The sequence below is a fragment of the Lepidochelys kempii genome, chromosome 21 (assembly GCF_965140265.1).
Source record: "Lepidochelys kempii isolate rLepKem1 chromosome 21, rLepKem1.hap2, whole genome shotgun sequence".
Lineage (NCBI taxonomy): Eukaryota > Metazoa > Chordata > Testudines > Cheloniidae > Lepidochelys > Lepidochelys kempii.
Genome location: NC_133276.1, coordinates 19651955 through 19675414, shown reverse-complemented (window position 1 = coordinate 19675414; position 23460 = coordinate 19651955).

Here is a 23460-nt window from a genome sequence, read left to right as displayed (position 1 = left end):
CTGTTTGCTAGCTCCTGTACCGCTGCAGCTGTCTGTGTCGCTGCCTGACTGGCTGCTCCCTTTATAGGACCCCTAGTCAGTGAAGCCCCGCCCCCTAATCAGGGCTCAGCTTCTCTCCCAGCACAAAGCCTCTACACATACAGATACTACCAATACAAAACCAAGCACATACAAATACCTTCTCCTCCAACAGAACTCCCACTCAAACTCCCCTGTTTACAGCTCAGTTTGCAAGCTCCTGTGCCACTGCAGCTGTCTGTGCCGCTGCCTGACTGGCTGCTACCTTTATAGGACCCCTGGTCAGTGAAGCCCCGCACCCTTATCGGGGCTCAGCTTCTCTCCCAGCAAAAAGCCCCTACACATACAGATACTACCAAAACAGAACCAAACACACACAAATACCTTCTCTTCCAAAAGAACTCCCACTCAAACTCCCCTGTTTACAGCTCTGTCTGCTAGCTCCTGTGCCGCTGCCTGACTGGCTGCCACCTTCATAGGACCCCTAGTCAGTGAAGCCCCGCTCCCTAATCAGGGCTCAGCTTCGCTCCCAGCACAAAGCCCCTCCAAGCCTCTACACATACAGATACTACCAATACAAAACCGAACACACACACACAAATACCTTCTCCTCCAACAGAACTCCCACTCAAACTCCGCTGTTTACAGCTCTGTTTGCTAGCTCCTGTACCGCTGCAGCTGTCTGTGTCGCTGCCTGACTGGCTGCTCCCTTTATAGGACCCCTCGTCAGTGAAGCCCCGCCCCCTAATCAGGGCTCAGCTTCTCTCCCAGCACAAAGCCCCTCCAAGGCTCTACACATAGATACCACCAATACAAAACCAAACACACAAACAAATACCTTCTCCTCCAACAGAACTCCCACTCAAACTCCCCTTTTTACAGCTCTGTTTGCTAGCTCCTGTGCCACTGCAGCTGTCTGTGCCGCTTCCTGACTGGCTGCTACCTTTATAGGACCCCTAGTCAGTGAAGCCCCGCCCCCTAATCAGGGCTCAGCTTCTCTCCCAGCAAAAAGCCCCTACACATACAGATACTACCAAAACAAAACCAAACACACAAAAATACCTTCTCTTCCAAAAGAACTCCCACTCAAACTCCCCTGTTTACAGCTCTGTTTGCTCGCTCCTGTGCCACTGCCTGACTGGCTGCTACCTTTATAGGACCCCTAGTCAGTGAAGCCCCGCCCCCTAATCAGGGCTCAGCTTCTCTCCCAGCACAAAGCCCCTACACATACAGATACTACCAATACAAAACCAATCACACACAAATACCTTCTCCTCCAACAGAACTCCCACTCAAACTCCCCTGTTTACAGCTCTGTTTGCTAGCTCCTGTGCCGCTGCCTGACTGGCTGCTACCTTCATAGGACCCCTAGTCAGTGAAGCCCCGCTCCCTAATCTGGGCTCAGCTTCGCTCCCAGCACAAAGCCCCTCCAAGCCTCTACACATACAGATACTACCAATACAAAACCAAACACACACACAAATACCTTCTCCTCCAACAGAACTCCCACTCAAACTCCGCTGTTTACAGCTCTGTTTGCTAGCTCCTGTGCCACTGCAGCTGTCTGTGCCGCTGCCTGACTGGCTGCTGCCTTTATAGGACCCCTAGTCAGTGAAGCCCCGCCCCCTAATCAGGGCTCAGCTTCTCTCCCAGCAAAAAGCCCCTACACATACAGATACTACCAAAACAAAACCAAACACAAAAATACCTTCTCTTCCGAAAGAATTCCCACTCAAACTCCCCTGTTTACAGCTCTGTTTGCTCACTCCTGTGCCACTGCCTGACTGGCTGCTACCTTTATAGGACCCCTAGTCAGTGAAGCCCCGCCCCCTAATCAGGGCTCAGCTTCTCTCCCAGCACAAAGCCCCTCCAAGCCTCTACACATACAGATACTACCAATACAAAACCAAACACACACAAATACCTTCTCCTCCAACAGAACTCCCACTCAAACTCCCCTGTTTACAGCTCTGTTTCCTCGCTCCTGTGCCACTGCCTGACTGGCTGCTACCTTTATAGGACCCCTAGTCCGTGAAGCCCCGACCCTCATCAGAGCTCAGCTTCTCTCCCAGCACAAAGCCCCTCCAAGCCTCTACACATACAGATACCACCAATACAAAACCAAACACACACAAATACCTTCTCCTCCAACAGAACTCCCACTCAAACTCCCCTTTACAGCTCTGTTTGCTTGCTCCTGTGCCGCTGCCTCACTGGCTGCTACCTTTATAGGACCCCTAGTCAGGGAAGCCCCGCCCCCTAATCAGGGCTCAGCTTCTCTCACAGCACAAAGCCCCTACACATACAGATACTACCAATACAAAACCAAACACACACAAATACCTTCTTCTCCAACAGAACTCCCACTCCAACTCCCCTGCTTACAGCTCTGTTTGCTGGCTCCTGTGCCGCTGCCTGACTGGCTCCTACCTTTATAGGACCCCTAGTCAGTGAAGCCCCGCCCCCTAATCAGGGCTCAGCTTCTCTCCCACCACAAAGCCCCTACACATACAGATACTACCAATACAAAACCAAACACACACAAATACCTTCTCCTCCAACAGAACTCCCAGTCAAACTCCCCTGCTTACAGCTCTATTTGCTGGCTCCTGTGCCGCTGCCTGACTGGCTCCTACCTTTATAGGACCCCTAGTCAGTCAAGCCCCGCCCCTTTATCAGGGCTCAGCTTCTCTCCCAGCACAAAGCCTACACATACAGATACCACCAATACAAAACTAAACACACACAAATACCGTCTCCTCCAACATCACTCCCACTCAAACTCCCCTGTTGACAGCTCTGCTTCCTAGCTCCTCAGCCGCTGCAGCTGTCTGTGCCGCTGCCTGACTGGCTGCTACCTTTATAGGACCCCTAGTCAGTGAAACCCCGCCCCCTAATCAGGGCTCAGTTTCTCTCCCAGCACAAAGCCCCTCCAAGCCTCTACACATACAGATACTACCAATACAAAACCAAACACAAACACCTTCTCCTCCAACAGAACTCCCACTCAAACTCCCCTGTTTACAGCTCTGTTTCCTAGCTCCTGTGCCGCTGCCTGACTGGCTGCTACCTTTATAGGACCCCCTAGTCAGGGAAGCCCCGCCCCCTAATCAGGGCTCAGCTTGTTTCCCAGCACAAAGCCCCTACAAGCTCCTACACATACATATACTACCAATACAAAACCAAACTAACACAAACACGTTCTCCTCCAACATCACTCCCGCTCAAACTCCCCTTTTTACAGCTCTGTTTGCTAGCTCCTGTGCCGCTGCAGCTGTCTGTGCCGCTGCCTGACTGGCTGCTACCTTTACAGGACCCCTCGTCAGTGAAGCCCCGCCCCCTAATCAGGGCTCAGCTTCTCTCCCAGCACAAAGCCCCTGCACATACAGATACCAACAATACAAAACCAAACACACACACAAATAACTTCTCCTCCAACAGAACTCCCACTCAAACTCCCCTTTTTACAGCTCTGTTTGCTAGCTCCTGTGCCGCTGCAGCTGTCTGTGCCGCTGCCTGACTGGCTGCTACCTTTACAGGACCCCTCGTCAGTGAAGCCCCGCCCCCTAATCAGGGCTCAGCTTCTGTCCCAGCACAAAGCCCCTCCAAGCCTCTACACATACTGATACTACCAATACAAAACCAAACACACACAAATACCTTCTCCAACAGAACTCCCCTTTTTACAGCTCTGTTTGCTAGCTTCTGTGCCACTGCAGCTGTATGTGCCGCTGCCTGACTGGCTGCTACCTTGATAGGACCCCTGGTCAGTGAAGCCCCGCCTTCTAATCAGGGCTCAGCTTCTCTCCCAGCACAAAGACCCTCCAAGCCTCTACACATACAGATACTACCAATACAAAACCAAACACACACAAATACCTTCTCCTCCAACACAACTCCCACTCAAACTCCCCTGTTTACAGCTCTGTTTGCTAGCTCCTGTGCCACTGCAGCTGTCTCTTCCACTGCCTGACTGGCTGCTACCTTTATAGGACCCCTAGTCAGTCAAGCCCCGCCCCTTTATCAGGGCTCAGCTTCTCTCCAAGCACAAAGCCCAGCCAAGCCCCTACACATACAGATACTACCAATACAAAACCAAACACACACAAATACCATTTCCTCCAACAGAACTCCCACTCAAACTCCCCTGCTTACAGCTCTGTTTGCTAGCTCCTGTGCCGCTGTCTGACAGGCTGCTACCTTTATAGGACCCCTAGTCAGTGAAGCCCCGCCCCCTAATCAGGGCTCAGCTTCTCTCCCAGCACAAAGCCCCTGCACATACAGATACTGACAATACAAAACCAAACACACACAAATACCTTCTCCAAAAGAACGCCCACTCAAACTCCCCTGTTTACAGCTCTGTTGGCTAGCGCCTGTGCCACTGCAGCTGTCTGTGCCGCTGCCTGACTGGCTGCTCCCTTTATAGGACCCCTAGTCAGTGAAGCCCCGCCCCCTAATCAGGGCCCAGCTTCTCTCCCAGCACAAAGCCCCTCCAAGCCTCTACACATACAGATAATACCAATACAAAAACACACACAAATACCTTCTCCTCCAACAGAACTCCCACTCAAACTCCCCTGTTTACTGGTCTGTTTGCTAGCTCCTGTGCCGCTGCCTGACTGGCTGCTAGCTTTATAGGACCCCTAGTCAGTGAAGCCCCGCCCCCTAATCAGGGTCCAGCTTCTCCCCCAGCACAAAGCCCCTCCAAGCCTCTACACGTACAGATACTACCAATACAAAACCAAACACACAAATACCTTCTCCTCCAACAGAACTCCCACTCAAACTCCCCTGTTTACAGCTCTGTTTGCTAGCTCCTGTGCCGCTGCAGCTGTCTGTGCCGCTGCCTGACTGGCTGCTACCTTTACAGGACCCCTCGTCAGTGAAGCCCCGCCCCCTAATCAGGGCTCAGCTTCTCTCCCAGCACAAAGCCCCTGCACATACAGATACTACCAATACAAAACCAAACACACACAAATACCTTCTCCTCCAACAGAACTCCCCTTTTTACAGCTCTGTTTGCTAGCTTCTGTGCCACTGCAGCTGTATGTGCCGCTGCCTGACTGTCTGCTACCTTGATAGGACCCCTGGTCAGTGAAGCCCCGCCTTCTAATCAGGGCTCAGCTTCTCTCCCAGCACAAAGACCCTCCAAGCCTCTACACATACAGATACTACCAATACAAAACCAAACACACACAAATACCTTCTCCTCCAACACAACTCCCACTCAAACTCCCCTGTTTACAGCTCTGTTTGCTAGCTCCTGTGCCACTGCAGCTGTCTCTTCCACTGCCTGACTGGCTGCTACCTTTATAGGACCCCTAGTCAGTCAAGCCCCGCCCCTTTATCAGGGCTCAGCTTCTCTCCAAGCACAAAGCCCCGCCAAGCCCCTACACATACAGATACTACCAATACAAAACCAAACACACACAAATACCATCTCCTCCAACAGAACTCCCACTCAAACTCCCCTGCTTACAGCTCTGTTTGCTAGTTCCTGTGCCGCTGTCTGACAGGCTGCTACCTTTATAGGACCCCTAGTAGGTGAAGCCCCGCCCCTAATCAGGGCTCAGCTTCTCTCCCAACACAAAGCCCCTACTCATACAGATACTACCAATGCAAAACCAAACCAACACACACAAATACCTTCTCCTCCAATAGAACTCCCTCTCAAACTCCCCTGTTTACAGCTCTGTTTGCTAGCTCCTGTGCCGCTGCAGCTGTCTGTGCCGCTGCCTGACTGGCTGCTGCCTTTATAGGACCCCTAGTCAGTGAAGCCCCGCCCCCTAATCAGGGCTCAGTTTCTCTCCCACCACAAAGCCCCTACACATACAGATACTACCAATACAAAACCAAACACACACAAATACCTTCTCCTCCAACAAAACTCCCAGTCAAACTCCCCTGCTTACAGCTCTATTTGCTGGCTCCTGTGCCGCTGCCTGACTGGCTCCTACCTTTATAGGACCCCTAGTCAGTCAAGCCCCGCCCCCTAATCAGGGCTCAGCTTCTCTCACAGCACAAAGCCCGTACACATACAGATACTACCAATACAAAACCAAACACACACAAATACCTTCTCCTCCAACAGAACTCCCACTCAAACTCCCCTGCTTACAGCTCTGTTTGCTGGCTCCTGTGCCGCTGCCTGACTGGCTCCTACCTTTATAGGACCCCTAGTCAGTGAAGCCCCGCCCCCTAATCAGGGCTCAGCTTCTCTCACAGCACAAAGCCCCTTCAAGCCTCTACACATACATATACTACCAATACAAAAGAACACACAAATACCTTCTCCTCCAACAGAACTCCCACTCAAACTCCCCTGCTTACAGCTCTGTTTGATAGCTCCTGTGCCGCTGCACCTGTCTGTTCCACTGCCTGACTGGCTGCTACCTTTATAGGACCCCTAGTCAGTCAAGCCCCGCCCCCTAATCAGGGCTCAGCTTCTCTCCAAGCACAAAGCCCCGCCAAGCCCCTACACATTCAGATACTAACAATACAAAACCAAACACAAACACCTTCTCCTCCAACAGAACTCCCACTCAAACTCCCCTGTTTACAGCTCTGTTTCCTAGCTCCTGTGCCGCTGCCTGACTGCCTGCTACCTTTATAGGACCCCTAGTCAGTGAAGCCCCGCCCCCTAATCAGGGCTCAGCTTGTTTCCCAGCACAAAGCCCCTACAAGCCCCTACACATACAGATACTACCAATACAAAACCAAACTAACACAAACACGTTCTCCTCCAACATCACTCCCGCTCAAACTCCCCTGTTTACAGCTCTGTTTGCTAGCTCCTGTGCCGCTGCCTGACTGGCTGCTACCTTTATAGGTCCCCTAGTCAGTGAAGCCCCGCTCCCTAATCAGGGCTCAGCTTCTCTCCCAGCACAAAGCCCCTCCAAGCCTCTACACATACAGATACTACCAATACAAAACCAAACACAAACACCTTCTCCTCCAACAGAACTCCCACTCAAACTCCCCTGTTTACAGCTCTGTTTCCTAGCTCCTGTGCCGCTGCCTGACTGACTGCTACCTTTATAGGACCCCTAGTCAGTGAAGCCCCGCCCCCTAATCAGGGCTCAGCTTGTCTCCCAGCACAAAGCCCCTCCAAGCCTCTACACATACAGATACTACCAATACAAAACCAAACACACACAAATACCTTCTCCTCCAATAGAACTCCCTCTCAAACTCCCCTCTTTACAGCTCTGTTTGCTAGCTCCTGTGCCGCTGCCTGACTGGCTGCTACCTTTATAGGACCCCTAGTCAGGGAAGCCCCGCCCCCTAATCAGGGCTCAGCTTCTCTCCCAGCACAAAGCCCCTACACCTACAGATACGAACAATACAAAACCAAACTAACACAAGTACCTTCTCCTCCAGCAGAACTCCCACTCAAACTCCCCTGTTTACAGCGCTGTTTGCTAGCTCCTTTGGCGCTGCAGCTGTCTGTTCCGCTGCCTGACTGGCTGCTGCCTTTATAGGACCCCTAGTCAGTGAAGACCCGCCCCCTAATCAGGGCTCAGTTTCTCTCCCACCACAAAGCCCCTACACATACAGATACTACCAATACAAAACCAAACACACACAAATACCTTCTCCTCCAACAGAACTCCCAGTCAAACTCCCCTGCTTACAGCTCTATTTGCTGGCTCCTGTGCCGCTGCCTGACTGGCTCCTACCTTTATAGGACCCCTAGTCAGTCAAGCCCCGCCCCTTTATCAGGGCTCAGCTTCTCTCCCAGCACAAAGCCTACACATACAGATACCACCAATACAAAACTAAACACACACAAATACCGTCTCCTCCAACATCACTCCCACTCAAACTCCCCTGTTGACAGCTCTGCTTGCTAGCTCCTGAGCCGCTGCAGCTGTCTGTGCCGCTGCCTGACTGGCTGCTACCTTTATAGGACCCCTAGTCAGTCAAACCCCGCCCCCTAATCAGGGCTCAGTTTCTCTCCCAGCACAAAGCCCCTCCAAGCCTCTACACATACAGATACTACCAATACAAAACCAAACACAAACACCTTCTCCTCCAACAGAACTCCCACTCAAACTCCCCTGTTTACAGCTCTGTTTCCTAGCTCCTGTGCCGCTGCCTGACTGGCTGCTACCTTTATAGGACCCCCTAGTCAGTGAAGCCCAGCCCCCTAATCAGGGCTCAGCTTGTTTCCCAGCACAAAGCCCCTACAAGCTCCTACACATACAGATACTACCAATACAAAACCAAACTAACACAAACACGTTCTCCTCCAACATCACTCCCGCTCAAACTCCCCTGTTTACAGCTCTCTTTGCTAGCTCCTCTGCCACTGCAGCTGTCTGTGCCACTGCCTGACTGGCTGCTACCTTTATAGGACCCCTAGTCAGTGAATCCCCGCCCCCTAATGAGGGCTCAGCTTCTCTCCCAGCACAAAGCCCCTCCAAGCCTCTACACATACAGAAACTACCAATACAAAACCAAACACACACACAAATACCTTCTCCTCCAACAGAACTCCCACTCAAACTCCCCTGTTTACAGCTCTGTTTGCTAGCTCCTGTGCCGCTGCAGCTGTCTGTGCCGCTGCCTGACTGGCTGCTACCTTTAGAGGACCCCTAGTCAGTGAAGCCCCGCCCCCTAATCAGGGCTCACCCTCTCTCCCAGCACAGAGCCCCTACACATACATATAATACCAATACAAAACCAAACACACACAAATACCTTCTCCTCCAACAGAACTCCCACTCAAACTCCCCTGCTTACAGCTCTGTTTGCTGGCTCCTGTGCCGCTGCCTGACTGGCTCCTACCTTTATAGGACCCCTAGTCAGTCAAGCCCCGCCCCCTAATCAGGGCTCAGCTTCTCTCACAGCACAAAGCCCCTTCAAGCCTCTACACATACATATACTACCAATACAAAAGAACACACAAATACCTTCTCCTCCAACAGAACTCCCACTCAAACTCCCCTGCTTACAGCTCTGTTTGATAGCTCCTGTGCCGCTGCACCTGTCTGTTCCACTGCCTGACTGGCTGCTACCTTTATAGGACCCCTAGTCAGTCAAGCCCCGCCCCCTAATCAGGGCTCAGCTTCTCTCCAAGCACAAAGCCCCGCCAAGCCCCTACACATTCAGATACTAACAATACAAAACCAAACACAAACACCTTCTCCTCCAACAGAACTCCCACTCAAACTCCCCTGTTTACAGCTCTGTTTCCTAGCTCCTGTGCCGCTGCCTGACTGCCTGCTACCTTTATAGGACCCCTAGTCAGTGAAGCCCCGCCCCCTAATCAGGGCTCAGCTTGTTTCCCAGCACAAAGCCCCTACAAGCCCCTACACATACAGATACTACCAATACAAAACCAAACTAACACAAACACGTTCTCCTCCAACATCACTCCCGCTCAAACTCCCCTGTTTACAGCTCTGTTTGCTAGCTCCTGTGCCGCTGCCTGACTGGCTGCTACCTTTATAGGTCCCCTAGTCAGTGAAGCCCCGCTCCCTAATCAGGGCTCAGCTTCTCTCCCAGCACAAAGCCCCTCCAAGCCTCTACACATACAGATACTACCAATACAAAACCAAACACAAACACCTTCTCCTCCAACAGAACTCCCACTCAAACTCCCCTGTTTACAGCTCTGTTTCCTAGCTCCTGTGCCGCTGCCTGACTGACTGCTACCTTTATAGGACCCCTAGTCAGTGAAGCCCCGCCCCCTAATCAGGGCTCAGCTTGTCTCCCAGCACAAAGCCCCTCCAAGCCTCTACACATACAGATACTACCAATACAAAACCAAACACACACAAATACCTTCTCCTCCAATAGAACTCCCTCTCAAACTCCCCTCTTTACAGCTCTGTTTGCTAGCTCCTGTGCCGCTGCCTGACTGGCTGCTACCTTTATAGGACCCCTAGTCAGGGAAGCCCCGCCCCCTAATCAGGGCTCAGCTTCTCTCCCAGCACAAAGCCCCTACACCTACAGATACGAACAATACAAAACCAAACTAACACAAGTACCTTCTCCTCCAGCAGAACTCCCACTCAAACTCCCCTGTTTACAGCGCTGTTTGCTAGCTCCTTTGGCGCTGCAGCTGTCTGTTCCGCTGCCTGACTGGCTGCTGCCTTTATAGGACCCCTAGTCAGTGAAGACCCGCCCCCTAATCAGGGCTCAGTTTCTCTCCCACCACAAAGCCCCTACACATACAGATACTACCAATACAAAACCAAACACACACAAATACCTTCTCCTCCAACAGAACTCCCAGTCAAACTCCCCTGCTTACAGCTCTATTTGCTGGCTCCTGTGCCGCTGCCTGACTGGCTCCTACCTTTATAGGACCCCTAGTCAGTCAAGCCCCGCCCCTTTATCAGGGCTCAGCTTCTCTCCCAGCACAAAGCCTACACATACAGATACCACCAATACAAAACTAAACACACACAAATACCGTCTCCTCCAACATCACTCCCACTCAAACTCCCCTGTTGACAGCTCTGCTTGCTAGCTCCTGAGCCGCTGCAGCTGTCTGTGCCGCTGCCTGACTGGCTGCTACCTTTATAGGACCCCTAGTCAGTCAAACCCCGCCCCCTAATCAGGGCTCAGTTTCTCTCCCAGCACAAAGCCCCTCCAAGCCTCTACACATACAGATACTACCAATACAAAACCAAACACAAACACCTTCTCCTCCAACAGAACTCCCACTCAAACTCCCCTGTTTACAGCTCTGTTTCCTAGCTCCTGTGCCGCTGCCTGACTGGCTGCTACCTTTATAGGACCCCCTAGTCAGTGAAGCCCAGCCCCCTAATCAGGGCTCAGCTTGTTTCCCAGCACAAAGCCCCTACAAGCTCCTACACATACAGATACTACCAATACAAAACCAAACTAACACAAACACGTTCTCCTCCAACATCACTCCCGCTCAAACTCCCCTGTTTACAGCTCTCTTTGCTAGCTCCTCTGCCACTGCAGCTGTCTGTGCCACTGCCTGACTGGCTGCTACCTTTATAGGACCCCTAGTCAGTGAATCCCCGCCCCCTAATGAGGGCTCAGCTTCTCTCCCAGCACAAAGCCCCTCCAAGCCTCTACACATACAGAAACTACCAATACAAAACCAAACACACACACAAATACCTTCTCCTCCAACAGAACTCCCACTCAAACTCCCCTGTTTACAGCTCTGTTTGCTAGCTCCTGTGCCGCTGCAGCTGTCTGTGCCGCTGCCTGACTGGCTGCTACCTTTAGAGGACCCCTAGTCAGTGAAGCCCCGCCCCCTAATCAGGGCTCACCCTCTCTCCCAGCACAGAGCCCCTACACATACATATAATACCAATACAAAACCAAACACACACAAATACCTTCTCCTCCAACAGAACTCCCACTCAAACTCCCCTGTTTACAGCTCTGTTTGCTAGCTCTTGTGCCGCTGCCTGACTGGCTGCTCCCTTTATAGGACCCCTAGTCAGTCAAGCCCCGCCCCCTAATCAGGGCTCAGCTTCTCTCCCAGCACAAAGCCCCTACACATGCAGATACTACCAATACAAAACCAAACACACACAAATACCTTCTCCTCCAACAGAACTCCCACTCAAACTCCCCTGTTTACAGCTCTGTTTGCTAGCTCCTGTGCCGCTGCAGCTGTCTCTGCCGCTGCCTGACGGGCTGCTACCTTTGTAGGACCCCTAGTCAGTGAAGCCCCGCCCCCTAATCAGGGCTCAGCTTCTCTCCCAGCACAAAGCCCCTACAAGCCTCTACACATACAGATACCACCAATACAGAACCAAACACACACAAATACCTTCTCCTCCAACAGAACTCCCACTCAAGCTCCCCTGTTTACAGCTCTGTTTGCTAGCTCCTGTGCCACTGCAGCTGTCTGTGCTGCTACCTTTATAGGATCCCTAGTCAGTGAATCCCCGCCCCCTAATCAGGGCTCAGCTTCTCTCCCAGCACAAAGCCTCTCCAAGCCTCTACACATACAGAAACTACCAATACAAAACCAAACACACACACAAATACCTTCTCCTCCAACAGAACTCCCACTCAAACTCCCCTGTTTACAGCTCTGTTTGCTAGGTCCTGTGCCGCTGCAGCTGTCTGTGCCGCTGCCTGACTGGCTGATACCTTTAGAGGACCCCTCGTCAGTGAAGTCCCGCCCCCTAATCAGGGCTCAGCTTCTCTCCCAGCACCAACCCCTCCAAGCCTCTACACATACAGATACTACCAATACAAAAAAACACACAAATACCTTCTCCTCCAACAGAACTCCCACTCAAACTCCCCTGTTTACAGCTCTGTTTGCTAGCTCCTGTGCCGCTGCCTGACTGGCTGCTACCTTTACAGGACCCCTAGTCAGTGAAGCCCCGCCCCCTAATCAGGGCTCAGCTTGTTTCCCAGCACAAAGCCCCTACAAGCCCCTACACATACAGATACTACCAATACAAAACCAAACTAACACAAACACGTTCTCCTCCAACATCACTCCCGCTCAAACTCCCCTGTTTAAAGCTCTGTTTGCTAGCTCCTGTGCCGCTGCCTGACTGGCTGCTACCTTTATAGGTCCCCTAGTCAGTCAAGCCCCGCCCCCTAATCAGGGCTCAGCTTCTCTCCCAGCACAAAGCCCCTCCAAGCCTCTACACATACAGATACTACCAATACAAAACCAAACACACACAAATACCTTCTCCTCCAACAGAACTCCCACTCAAACTCCCCTGTTTTCAGCTCTGTTTGCTAGCTCCTGTGCCGCTGCAGCTGTCTGTGCCGCTACCTTTATAGGACCCCTAGTAGGTGAAGCCCCGCCCCTAATCACGGCTCAGCTTCTCTCCCAACACAAAGCCCCTACTCATACAGATACTACCAATGCAAAACCAAACACACACAAATACCTTCTCCTCCAATAGAACTCCCTCTCAAACTCCCCTCTTAACAGCTCTGTTTGCTAGCTCCTGTGCCGCTGCCTGACTGGCTGCTACCTTTATAGGACCCCTAGTCAGTCAAGCCCCGACCCCTAATCAGGGCTCAGCTTCTCTCCCAGCACAAAGCCCCGCCAAGCCCCTACACATACAGATACTACCAATACAAAACCAAACACGCACAAATACCTTCTCCTCCAACAGAAGTCCCACTCAAACTCCCCTGTTCACAGCTCTGTTTGCTAGCTCCTGTGCCGCTGCAGCTGTCTGTGCCGCGGCCTGACTGGCTGCTACCTTTATAGGACCCCTACTCAGTGAAGCCCCGCCCCCTAATCAGGGCTCAGCTTCTCTCCCAGCACAAAGCCTACACATACAGATACTACCAATACAAAACCAAACACACACAAATACCTTCTCCTCCAACAGAACTCCCACTCAAACTCCCCTGTTTACAGCTCTGTTTGCTAGCTCCTGTGCCACTGCAGCTGTCTGTGCCGCTGCCTGACTGGCTGCTACCTTCATAGGACCCCTTGTCAGTGAAGCCCCGCCCCCAATCAGGGCTCAGCTTCTCTCCCAGCACAAAGCCCATACACATACAGATACTACCAATGCAAAACCAAACACGCACACAAAAATACCTTCTCCTCCAACAGAACTCCCACTCAAACTCCCCTGTTTACAGCTCTGTTTGCTAGCTCCTGTGCCACTGCCTGACTGGCCGCTAACTTTATAGGACCCGTAGTCAGTGAAGCCCCGCCCCCAATCAGGGCTCAGCTTCTCTCCCAGCACAAAGCCCCTACACCTACAGATACGAACAATACAAAACCAAACTAACACAAATACCTTCTCCTCCAACAGAACTCCCACTCAAACTCCCCTGGTTACAGCTGTTTGCTAGCTCCTGTGCTACTGCAGATGTCTGTGCCGCTGCCTGACAAGCTGCTACCTTTATAGGACCCCTGGTCAGTGAAACCCCGCCCCCTAATCAGGGCTCAGCTTCTCTCCCAGCACAAAGCCCCTGCACATACAGATACTACCAATACAAAACCAGACACACACAAATACCTTCTCCTCCAACAGAACTCCCACTCAAACTCCCCTGCTTACAGCTCTGTTTGCTGGCTCCTGTGCCGCTGCCTGACTGGCTCCTACCTTTATAGGACCCCTAGTCAGTGAAGCCCCGCCCCCTAATCAGGGCTCAGCTTCTCTACGAGCACAACGCCCCTCCAAGCCTCTACACATACAGATACCACCAATACAAAACCAAACACACACACAAATACCTTCTCCTCCAACAGAACTCCCACTCAAACTCCCCTGTTTACAGCTCTCTTTGCTAGCTCCTCTGACACTGCGTCTGTCTGTGCCGCTGCCTGACAGGCTGCTACCTATATAGGACCCCTAGTCAGTGAAGCCCCGCCCCCTAATCAGGGCTCAGTTTCTCTCCCACCACAAAGCCCCTACACATACAGATACTACCAATACAAAACCAAACACACACAAATACCTTCTCCTCCAACAGAACTCCCACTCAAACTCCCCTGTTTACAGCTCTGTTTGCTAGCTCCTGTGCCACTGCAGTTGTCTGTGCCGCTGCCTCACTGGCTGGTCCCTTTAGAGGACCCCTAGTCAGTGAAGCCCCGTCCCCTAATCAGGGCTCAGTTTCTCTCCCACCACAAAGCCCCTACACATACAGATACTACCAATACAAAACCAAACACACACAAATACCTTCTCCTCCAACAGAACTCCCACTCAAACTCCCCTGTTTACAGCTCTGTTTGCTAGCTCCTGTGCCGCTGCACCTGTCTGTTCCACTGCCTGACTGGCTGCTACCTTTACAGGACCCCTAGTCAGTGAAGCCCCGCCCCCTAATCAGGGCTCAGCTTCTCTCCCAGCACAAAGCCCCTCCAAGCCTCTACACATACAGATACTACCAGTACAAAACCAAACACAAACACCTTCTCCTCCAACAGAACTCCCACTCAAACTCCCCTGTTTACAGCTCTGTTTGCTAGCTCCTGTGCCGCTGCAGCTGTCTTAGCCGCTGCCTGAGTGGCTGCTACCTTTACAGGACCCCTAGTCAGTGAAGCCCCGCCCCCTAATCAGGGCTCAGCTTCTCTCCCAGCACAAAGCACCTCAAAGCGTCTACACATACAGATACCACCAAAACAAAAACACACACAAATACCTTCTCCTCCAACAGAACTCCCACTCAAACTCCCCTGTTCACAGCTCTGTTTGCTAGCTCCTGTGCCGCTGCTTGACTGGCTGCTACCTTTATAGGACCCCTAGTCAGGGAAGCCCCGCCCCCTAATCAGGGCTCAGCTTCTCTCCCAGCACAAAGCCCCTGCACATACAGATACTGACAATACAAAACCAAACACACACAAATACCATCTCCTCCAACAGAACTCCCACTGAAACTCCCCTGTTTACAGCTCTGTTTGCTAGCTCCTGTGCCGCTGCTGACTGGCTGCTACCTTTATAGGACCCCTAGTCAGGGAAGCCCCGCCCCCTAATCAGGGCTCAGCTTCTCTCCCAGCACAAAGCCCCTCCAAGCCTCTACACATACAGATACTACCAATACAAAAACACACACAAATACCTTCTCCTCCAACAGAACTCCCACTCAAACTCCCCTGTTCACAGCTCTGTTTGCTAGCTCCTGTGCCCCTGCTTGACTGGCTGCTACCTTTATAGGACCCCTAGTCAGGGAAGCCCGGCCCCCTAATCAGGGCTCAGCTTCTCTCCCAGCACCTAGCCCCTCCAAGCCTCTACACATACAGATACTACCAATAAAAAACCAAACACACACAAATACCATCTCCTCCAACAGAACTCCCACTCCAACTCCCCTGTTTACAGCTCTGTTTGCTAGCTCCTGTGCCGCTGCTGCTGTCTGTGCCGCTGCCTGGCTGGCTGCTACCTTTACAGGACCCCTAGTCAGTGAAGCCCCGCCCCCTAATCAGGGCTCAGTTTCTCTCCCAGCACAAAGCACCTCAAAGCGTCTACACATACAGATACCACCAATACAAAAACACACACAAATACCTTCTCCTCCAACAGAACTCCCACTCCAACTCCCCTGTTTACAGCTCTGTTTGCTAGCTCCTGTGCCGCTTCAGCTGTCTTAGCCGCTGCCTGACTGGCTGCTACCTTTATAGGACCCCTAGTCACTGAAGCCCCGCCCCCTAATCAGGGCTCAGCTTCTCTCCAAGCACAAAGCCCCGCCAAACCCCTACACATACAGATACTACCAATACAAAACCAAACACACACAAATACCATCTCCTCCAACAGAACTCCCACTCCAACTCCCCTGTTTACAGCTCTGTTTGCTAGCTCCTGTGCCGCTGCAGCTGTCTGTGCCGCTGCCTGACTGGCTGCTACCTTTATAGGACCCCTAGTCAGTGAAGCCCCGCCCCCTAATCAGGGCTCAGCTTCTCTCCCAGCACAAAGCCCCTACACATACAGATACTACCAATACAAAACCAAACACACCCAAATACCGTCTCCTCCAACAGAACTCCCACTCCAACTCCCCTGTTTACAGCTCTGTTTGCTAGCTCCTGTACCGCTGCAGCTGTCTTAGCCGCTGCCTGACTGGCTGCTACCTTTATACGACACCTAGTCAGTGAAGCCCCGCCCCCTAATCAGGGCTCAGCTTCTCTCCCAGCACAAAGCCCCTTCAAACCTCTACACATACAGATACTACCAATACAAAAACAAGCACAAATACCTTCTACTCCAACAGAACTCCCACTCAAACTCCCCTGTTTACAGCTCTGAATGCTAGCTCCTGTGCCACTGCAGCTGTCTGTTCCGCTGCCTGACTGGCTGCTACCTTTATAGGACCCCTAGTCAGTGAAGCCCCGCCCCATAATCAGGGCTCAGCTTCTCTCCCAGCACAAAGCCCGTACACATACAGACACTACCAATACAAAACCGAACACACAAATACCTTCTCCTCCAACAGAACTAACACTCAAACTCCCCTGTTTACAGGTCTGTTTGCTAGCTCCTGTGCCGCTGCCTGACTGGCTGCTACCTTTATAGGACCCCTGGTCAGTGAAGCCCCGCCCCCTAATCAGGGCTCAGCTTCTCTCCCAGCACAAAGCCCGTACACATACAGATACTACCCATACAAAACCGAACACACACAAATACCTTCTCCTCCAGCAGAACTCCCAATCAAACTCCCCTGTTTACAGCTCTGTTTGCTAGCTCCTGTGCCGCTGCAGCTGTCTGCCGCTGCCTGACTGGCTGCTACCTTTATAGGACCCCTAGTAAGTGAAGCCCCGCCCCCTAATCAGGGCTCAGCTTCTCTCCGAGCACAAAGCCCCTCCAAGCCTCTACACATACAGATACTGACAATACAAAACCAAACACACACAAATACCTTCTCCAAAAGAACGCCCACTCAAACTCCCCTGTTTACAGCTCTGTTTGCTAGCGCCTGTGCCACTGCAGCTGTCTGTGCCGCTGCCTGACTGGCTGCTCCCTTTATAGGACCCCTAGTCAGTGAAGCCCCGCCCCCTAATCAGGGCCCAGCTTCTCTCCCAGCACAAAGCCCCTCCAAGCCTCTACACATACAGATAATACCAATACAAAAACGCACACAAATACCTTCTCCTCCAACAGAACTCCCACTCAAACTCCCCTCTTTACTGGTCTGTTTGCTAGCTCCTGTGCCGCTGCCTGACTGGCTGCTAGCTTTATAGGACCCCTAGTCAGTGAAGCCCCGCCCCCTAATCAGGGTCCAGCTTCTCCCCCAGCACAAAGCCCCTCCAAGCCTCCACACATACAGATACTACCAATACAAAACCAAACACACACAAATACCTTCTCCTCCAACAGAACTCCCACTCAAACTCCCCTGTTTAGAGCTCTGTTTGCTAGGTCCTGTGCCGCTACAGCTGTCTTAGCCGCTGCCTGACTGGCTGCTAACTTTATAGGACACCTAGTCAGTGAAGCCCCGCCCCCTAATGAGGGCTCAGCTTCTCTCGCAGCACAAAGCCCCTACACATACAGATACTACCAATACAAAGCCAAACAAACAAATAGCTTCTCCTCCATTAGAACTCCCACTCCAACTCCCCTGTTTACAGCTCTGTTTGCTAGGTCCTGTGCCGCTGCAGCTGTCTTAGCTGCTGCCTGACTGGCTGCTACCTTTATATTACCCCTAGTCAGGGAAGCCCCGCCCCATAATCAGGGCTCAGCTTCTCTCCCAGCACAAAGCCCCTCCAAGCCTCTACACATACAGATACTGACAATACAAAACCAAACACACAAAAATACCTTCTCCTCCAACAGAACTTCCACTCAAACTCCGCTGTTCACAGCTCTGTTTGCTAGCTCCTGTGCCGCTGCCTGACTGGCTGCTTCCTTTATAGGACCCCTAGTCAGGGAAGCCCCGCCCCCTAATCAGGGCTCAGCTTCTCTCCCAGCACAAAGCCCCTCCAAGCCTATACACATACAGATACTACCAATACAAAACCAAACACACACAAATACCTTCTTCTCCAACAGAACTCCCACTCAAACTCCCCTGCTTACAGCTCTGTTTGCTAGCTCCTGTGCCGCTGTCTGACTGGCTGCTACCTTTATAGGACCCCTAGTCAGTTCAGCCCCGCCCCGTAATCAGGGCTCAGCTTCTCTCCAAGCACAAAGCCCCGCCAAACCCCTACACATACAGATACTACCAATACAAAACCAAACACACACAAATACCTTCTTCTCCAACAGAACTCCCACTCAAACTCCCCTGCTTACAGCTCTGTTTGCTAGCTCCTGTGCCGCTGTCTGACAGGCTGCTACCTTTATAGGACCCCTAGTCAGTGAAGCCCCGCCCCCTAATCAGGGCTCAGCTTCTCTCCCAGCACAAAGCCCCTGCACATACAGATACTGACAATACAAAACCAAACACACACAAATACCTTCTCCAAAAGAACGCCCACTCAAACTCCCCTGTTTACAGCTCTGTTTGCTAGCGCCTGTGCCACTGCAGCTGTCTGTGCCGCTGCCTGACTGGCTGCTCCCTTTATAGGACCCCTAGTCAGTGAAGCCCCGCCCCCTAATCAGGGCCCAGCTTCTCTCCCAGCACAAAGCCCCTACACATAAAGATACTACCAATACAAAACCAAACACACACAAATACCTTCTCCTCCAACAGAACTCCCACTCAAACTCCCCTGTTTAGAGTTCTGTTTGCTAGCTCCTGTGCCGCTGCCTGACTGGCTGCTACCTTTATAGGACCCCTTGTCAGTGAAGCCCCGCCCCCAATCAGGGCTCAGCTTCTCTCCCAGCACAAAGCCCCTCCAAGCCCCTACACATACAGATACTACCAATACAAAACCAAACACACCCAAATACCGTCTCCTCCAACAGAACTCCCACTCCAACTCCCCTGTTTACAGCTCTGTTTGCTAGCTCCTGTGCCGCTGCAGCTGTCTTAGCCGCTGCCTGACTGGCTGCTACCTTTATAGGACACCTAGTCAGTGAAGCCCCGCCCCCTAATCAGGGCTCAGCTTCTCTCCCAGCACAAAGCCCCTTCAAACCTCTACACATACAGATACAACCAATACAAAAACAAGCACAAATACCTTCTACTCCAACAGAACTCCCACACAAACTCCCCTGTTTACAGCTCTGTATGCTAGCTCCTGTGCCACTGCAGCTGTCTGTTCCGCTGCCTGACTGGCTGCTACCTTTATAGGACCCCTAGTCAGTGAAGCCCCGCCCCATAATCAGGGCTCAGCTTCTCTCCCAGCACAAAGCCCGTACACATACAGACACTACCAATACAAAACCGAACACACAAATACCTTCTCCTCCAACAGAACTAACACTCAAACTCCCCTGTTTACAGGTCTGTTTGCTAGCTCCTGTGCCGCTGCCTGACTGGCTGCTACCTTTATAGGACCCCTGGTCAGTGAAGCCCCGCCCCCTAATCAGGGCTCAGCTTCTCTCCCAGCACAGAGCCCGTACACATACAGATACTACCAATACAAAACCGAACACACACAAATACCTTCTCCTCCAACAGAACTCCCAATCAAACTCCCCTGTTCACAGCTCTGTTTGCTAGCTCCTGTGCCGCTGCAGCTGTCTGCCGCTGCCTGACTGGCTGCTACCTTTATAGGACCCCTAGTAAGTGAAGCCCCGCCCCATAATCAGGGCTCAGCTTCTCTCCCAGCACAAAGCCCCTCCAAGCCTCTACACATACAGATACTGACAATACAAAACCAAACACACACAAATACCTTCTTCTCCAACATAACTCCCACTCAAACTCCGCTGTTCACAGCTCTGTTTGCTAGCTCCTGTGCCGCTGCCTGACTGGCTGCTACCTTTATAGGACCCCTAGTCAGGGAAGCCCCGCCCCCTAATCAGGGCTCAGCTTCTCTCCCAGCACAAAGCCCCTCCAAGCCTCTACACATACAGATACTACCAATACAAAACCAAACACACACAAATACCTTCTTCTCCAACAGAACTCCCACTCAAACTCCCCTGCTTACAGCTCTGTTTGCTAGCTCCTGTGCCGCTGTCTGACTGGCTGCTACCTTTATAGGACCCCTAGTCAGTGAAGCCCCGCCCCCTAATCAGGGCTCAGCTTGTCTCCCAGCACAAAGCCCCTGCACATACAGATACTGACAATACAAAACCAAACACACACAAATACCTTCTCCAAAAGAACGCCCACTCAAACTCCCCTGTTTACAGCTCTGTTTGCTAGCGCCTGTGCCACTGCAGCTGTCTGTGCCGCTGCCTGACTGGCTGCTCCCTTTATAGGACCCCTAGTCAGTGAAGCCCCGCCCCCTAATCAGGGCCCAGCTTCTCTCCCAGCACAAAGCCCCTCCAAGCCTCTACACATACAGATAATACCAATACAAAAACACACACAAATACCTTCTCCTCCAACAGAACTCCCACTCAAACTCCCCTGTTTACTGGTCTGTTTGCTAGCTCCTGTGCCGCTGCCTGACTGGCTGCTAGCTTTATAGGACCCCTAGTCAGTGAAGCCCCGCCCCCTACTCAGGGTCCAGCTTCTCCCCCAGCACAAAGCCCCTCCAAGCCTCTACACATACAGATACTACCAATACAAAACCAAACACACACAAATACCTTCTCCTCCAACAGAACTCCCACTCAAACTCCCCTGTTTAGAGCTCTGTTTGCTAGCTCCTGTGCCGCTGCCTGACTGGCTGCTACCTTTATAGGACCCCTTGTCAGTGAAGCCCCGCCCCCTAATCAGGGCTCAGCTTCTCTCCCAGCACAAAGCCCCTCCAAGCCTCTACACATACAGATACTACCAATACAAAACCAAACACACAAATAGCTTCTCCTCCAACAGAACTCCCACTCCAACTCCCCTGTTTACAGCTCTGTTTGCTAGGTCCTGTGCCGCTACAGCTGTCTTAGCCGCTGCCTGACTGGCTGCTAACTTTATAGGACACCTAGTCAGTGAAGCACCGCCCCCTAATGAGGGCTCAGCTTCTCTCGCAGCACAAAGCCCCTACACATACAGATACTACCAATACAAAACCAAACAAACAAATAGCTTCTCCTCCATTAGAACTCCCACTCCAACTCCCCTGTTTACAGCTCTGTTTGCTAGGTCCTGTGCCGCTGCAGCTGTCTTAGCTGCTGCCTGACTGGCTGCTACCTTTATATTACCCCTAGTCAGGGAAGCCCCGCCCCATAATCAGGGCTCAGCTTCTCTCCCAGCACAAAGCCCCTCCAAGCCTCTACACATACAGATACTACCAATACAAAACCAAACACACACAAATACCTTCTTCTCCAACAGAACTCCCACTCAAACTCCCCTGCTTACAGCTCTGTTTGCTAGCTCCTGTGCCGCTGTCTGACTGGCTGCTACCTTTATAGGACCCCTAGTCAGTGAAGCCCCGCCCCCTAATCAGGGCTCAGCTTCTCTCCAAGCACAAAGCCCCGCCAAACCCCTACACATACAGATACTACCAATACAAAACCAAACACACACAAATGCCATCTCCTCCAACAGAACTCCCACTCAAACTCCCCTGCTTACAGCTCTGTTTGCTAGCTCCTGTGCCGCTGTCTGACAGGCTGCTACCTTTATAGGACCCCTAGTCAGTGAAGCCCCGCCCCCTAATCAGGGCCCAGCTTCTCTCCCAGCACAAAGCCCCTCCAAGCCTCTACACATACAGATAATACCAATACAAAAACACACACAAATACCTTCTCCTCCAACAGAACTCCCACTCAAACTCCCCTGTTTACAGCTCTGTTTGATAGCTCCTGTGCCGCTGCAGCTGTCTGTGCCGCTGCCTGACTGGCTGCTCCCTTTATAGGAGCCCTAGTCAGTGAAGCCCCGCCCCATAATCAGGGCTCAGCTTCTCTCCCAGCACAAAGCCCCTACACATACAGATACTACCAATACAAAACCAAACACACAAATAGCTTCTCCTCCAAAAGAACTCCCACTCAAACTCCCCTGCTTACACCTCTGTTTGCTAGCTCCTGTGCCGCTGCCTTACTGGCTCCTACCTTTATAGGACCCCTAGTCAGTGAAGCCCCGCCCCCTGATCAGGGCTCAGCTTCTCTCCCAGCACAAAGCCCCTCCAAGCCTCTACATATACAGATACTACCAATACAAAAAAACACACAAATACCATCAACTCCAACAGAACTCCCACTCAAACTCCCCTGCTTACAGCTCTGTTTGCTAGCTCCTGTGCCACTGCAGCTGTCTGTTCCGCTGCCTGACTGGCTGCTACCTTTATAGGACCCCTAGTCAGTGAAGCCCCGCCCCCTAATCAGGGCTCAGCTTCTCTCCCAGTACCTCGCCCCTCCAAGCCTCTACACATACAGATACTACCAATACAAAAACACACAAATAAATTCTCCTCCAACAGAACTCCCACTCAAACTCCGCTGTTCACAGCTCTGTTTGCTAGCTCCTGTGCCGCTGTCTGACAGGCTGCTACCTTTATAGGACCCCTAGTCAGTGAAGCCCCGCCCCCTAATCAGGGCCCAGCTTCTCTCCCATCACAAAGCCCCTCCAAGCCTCTACACATACAGATAATACCAATACAAAAACACACACAAATACCTTCTCCTCCAACAGAACTCCCACTCAAACTCCCCTGTTCACAGCTCTGTTTGCTAGCTCCTGTGCCGCTGCCTGACTGGCTGCTACCTTTATAGGACCCCTAGTCAGTGAAGCCCCGCCCCCTAATCAGGGCCCAGCTTCTCTCCCAGCACAAAGCCCCTCCAAGCCTCTACACATACAGATACTACCTATACAAAACCAAACACACACAAATACCTTCTCCTCCAACAGAACTCCCACTCCAACTCCCGTTTACAGCTCTGTTTGCGAGCTCCTGTGACGCTGCCTGACTGGCTGCTAACTTTATAGGACCTCTAGTCACGGAAGCCCCGCCCCCAATCAGGGCTCAGCTTCTCTCCCAGCACAAAGCCCCTACACATACAGATACTACCAATGCAAAACCAAACACACACACAAAAATACCTTCTCCTCCAACAGAACTCCCACTCA